The sequence below is a fragment of the Gastrolobium bilobum genome, unplaced genomic scaffold, assembly GCF_033153095.1.
Source record: "Gastrolobium bilobum isolate Gb01-03AN ecotype WA unplaced genomic scaffold, APGP_CSIRO_Gbil_v1 utg9367, whole genome shotgun sequence".
NCBI lineage: Eukaryota > Viridiplantae > Streptophyta > Magnoliopsida > Fabales > Fabaceae > Gastrolobium > Gastrolobium bilobum.
Genome location: NW_026897500.1, coordinates 112,501 through 116,269, shown reverse-complemented (window position 1 = coordinate 116,269; position 3,769 = coordinate 112,501). Strand labels below are relative to the sequence as shown.

Sequence of the window (3,769 nt, the reverse complement as noted above, 5' to 3'; positions counted from 1 at the left end):
CTATGTCCTTAGGGAATGACTCATGGGATGAGGCCTGATCGGAAGGTATCTCCTTTATATCCTACTATATCTTAAGGTCTTATTATGAATCTTATTTATTTACTGAAGCAGTCAGTCTGAAACAAAGCTCATCAATGAAACAAGCAGCAAGTTCAGAAAGGAAGGCCCGCCTACCAATCAAAGTTTCCAGAGAATTTTTGACATCGGAAAAGACTCCCACTCGGACTGACCGATGGCATTTCTTCCCTGGCCTACCATCCAAGGGCAAGGGAAGTCAATAGCAGTTGAAAGAAGAAAGATACCTGAACTGACCATGAAAGTTGTCTTTATCAATAAGGCCTTACATCTTATTCATCTCTGCTTGCTCTTCCAAGTCTTTCTACTCCTTCCTCCGATCACCACCAACCACAACAAGGTGAACCAGCTCCCGGAGACGAGCATTCTTGCCATACCATTCAACGAGTCCAGTCAAGTTCTTCACACGGTCCAACCTTGCCATTGTGAAGAAGATCGGCTTGCTCCGGTCCTTTAGCACACATCAGTGTTCTTTGTTCTCAACATGGCTGTAAAGGAGCTCCTTAATCTAAGGATGGAAGTAAGTCAACCTCCTGTTCTCCTCTGTGTAGGGGAAGTCAAGACTCGTATCAGCACCAGGTGAAAAAATGTTTCACTTGGGATCAAAAACATCAATCCCATGAACAACTCGGTAGAGCCCAGTAAGAGTGAAAGCATTGTGACTCTCGTCTTGTCCGTGCTTCCAGCTATTTCCTGAAAGGTGCTGGCGATGATGAAATCTGTATGATTCATGGCAATGAGATCAGCAGTTAATTGGCAGGAAAACTCCTCCAACCTTTTCCAGTAGATGTCAGAATCTTGGTACTTTGTTTTATCAAGAGCATGAGCGATGGTGCACTGTGTAACCCCCATTGCTAACAAAGAAGCAACAATCTTTCCATCACTGTAGTTGCCAATGAGAAGATCGATCTGGCTTTTTCTTTCACTCCTCAGTCATTTATTTCGCAACTTCCTCTGTGAAGCGAAAAGACTGGAACTTCCACATCTAATGACCTGTAGCCGATTGCTTACTTTACTCCTCTTTATGAATCTTTCTAATTGAAAGGCAATTAGTTTATTCTCTAAATGTAGCATCCCGGCTAAGGGAAGGATGAAAGCCTTGCCCTACTTTACCTTCACGGCCTAGGCCCCCCCTTGTTCGTTACCCAGCTTGAACTACTTCCTTCGTCTTTGGACTCTGCCAGCTTCTTCCTGTGCTTACTATTAGAGCAAAAGGCGAGGTCTAGTCTTTCACTTTTTAATTAAAGTAAGTAAATCAGTTTCAAGCCTTTACTTTTAACTCTTTACAGCAGTCTCTGAAAGTTCTAGGTCTCCTGACTTTTTAAAAGGTTAGGAAGAGAAAGATCTGGGTGCTACAAGCAGAAATCCATAGTAAGTATTCGACTTAAATAAAGATATTGCGTAAGAGAGACTCAGTCTCTTGAGACCAACGATATTGATTGAGGAAGCCTACCTGTCACCTTGAACCATGTCTGTCAAGGGTGAAAGATAGCCCTAAAGTCAAGGCCCGGAGATAGGATTTCTCAACTGTCGATCGACGTGACAATCATGTCTGTAAGAAGGACGACTTCTTTCAAAGACCCTACCCCTATTGGACATTATTTACTTGCAAAGACCGGTTCTGCTCGGGGATATCTCTTTGCATAGAAGGATTCAGTCTTGGCTAAGCCTTAGGCTAGTGAATCAAAAGAGGGAGACTCAGAGCTCAGAGCAAGGAGTTAGCAAACTGGCATACTTCACTAACTGGTCTGTCTAAACGGTGCTTGTTGCGGGGAATCGATCGGGGGTAGCCGATCCTGCGGCTAAGAAAGAGCTGTGATTGGCCTACTAGGGGAGTCAGGTTTAGGCTTGACTGCTTGCCCTGTCCAATAGGCTGTTTTGCAGGATAGGATTACAGAAGCTCGTGCAAACAAGATTCATAGGAGAGAAGAGAGGGTTCTCCATCTCTCTTAGGAAGGTCTTCTGTCTTTTTAAAATGTTGTATTTTGATTTATGTTCGAGATCGTCTCCATGTGCTTCATCCTAAGTAGCTAACCGAATCGGAACACATGATCTCGTGAATCCCAATAGCGAGCAGCAGCCCTTATCATGTCATGTTCTCATTCACTGCCACGCGGCGGAGACTTTAGAGAGGCGCCATTTAGGATTAGGAGCGATCTCTTGTCTCAGTTAAGAGGAGTCACGGAAAGAACAGGCAAAAAATCACGAGAAATTCCTTTTTCATGGACAGATGAGATTCATTTTTTTTTATAACTAATGGTAGACTTCGTTCCTTAATAAATAGCAACTGAACTTATACGCAGGCATCAGGAAAGGGATTGACCTTTGTAACTAACTTCATACCTTAAAGGTTTAGGCTTTCGGACAAATTACATAGAATAAGATGGCATCGAAGAGAGATGGGGCAAAGAAGGAATTTCTAGAGTCGAGAAGTTCCTTCTTGATCGAGTCAATTGCCTTGCTTAACACATGCAAGTCGAACCTCGGGTAACTAAGTGCAAAGTCTAAGATTATTTTTGTGTTTAGTGTGTATGAGAGCATGCAGCTCATAATGGAGACAGATATCTAGAAAGTGTGCAGCGAGGTACCTTTACTTTATAGGTAGTCAGTCTTTACTTAACTTGATCCAAGCTTGACTTAAGCCAAGCAATGCCCAAAGACTCCCATGCCTTTCTTGGTTGGAAAAACCCAACCAGCGATTTACAACAAACAAGTCTTTCGTTGGGGGGAGCGGAAACAAGAAAAGAAAGAAAAAAAGAAAATGGAATCTTTAAAAAAGGCATTCGAATGGTTGAAAAAGAGATTCGGATGGGAAAAGAAGCCAACACTCGAGCGAACAGCCACAATAGCTGTTATCCTATTTATTCTTGTTTGGTTTGTCTTATTCCAGGAGTCTGCTCTAGCAGCAGAACTCCCCAAGAAGGACTGCTGGTCGGGTATGGCGGACGAGCATCTCCTCCGCTCGGTCGACCAGGGGCTCACCCGCATCAATGCGGCGAGGGAGATGCTCGCTGCTAAGACTGTTGTTCAGGCAGAAGCTTGGGATTTGGGCCTTCCCGGCAGTCAGGATGAGCAAAAAAAGGATGTCTCGCTCATCCTAGACAACCACCTTGACGACCTTGACCTCGAAAAAACGAGGTCGACAGGTCCAGAAATGGCTTGAAAAAGAGTTGGGGAATCCTGATAGTGAGTTCTGGCTGATGATCACCCATGAGATCACCAAACTCAACTAAGCCCACCCCAACTCTTAAGCTAAGTGTTCCTTTCTTTTTCGCCAGGTTTCATTCTTTTTTGATGAGGTCGTGTACAACAACCTTAACCGCACAAGCCTGGTCTGGGCCTACCTCCATCCCTAGAGGAGTCGTATGAGGCGGAAGCTCCATGTACGGTTTTGAAGCCGAGCCTTTCCAGCAATGGGGCCTAGGGACCGATATGATGGTTGGTTTAGGTAGGGCAGCCGGCCTACTACGGGCACCTGCAGGGATTAGTGCGTGAGATTGCGATCCACAAAAGCATGGGACTCACCCATTACTTGGGAATGAAGAGGGGAAACATAGCATGTCACAAGAGCGAGGCGAGGTTTGGAATCCTACTGCGAGAGGGATGCCTCGCGAGCCGGGCTTCTAGAGATGAGGCCTTTTGGCGAAGCCAATTCAATTTCGGGCCACCAAACCCTGCAACTGATGAGAAGGCC

General features: G+C 45.1%; 1 pseudogene; it reads right to left on the bottom strand.

Annotated features, from left to right (window-relative positions):
• Positions 1 to 274: 274 nt before the first annotated feature.
• Positions 275 to 1,545, bottom strand: LOC133307442 (sucrose synthase-like; annotated as a pseudogene).
• Positions 1,546 to 3,769: the final 2,224 nt, after the last annotated feature.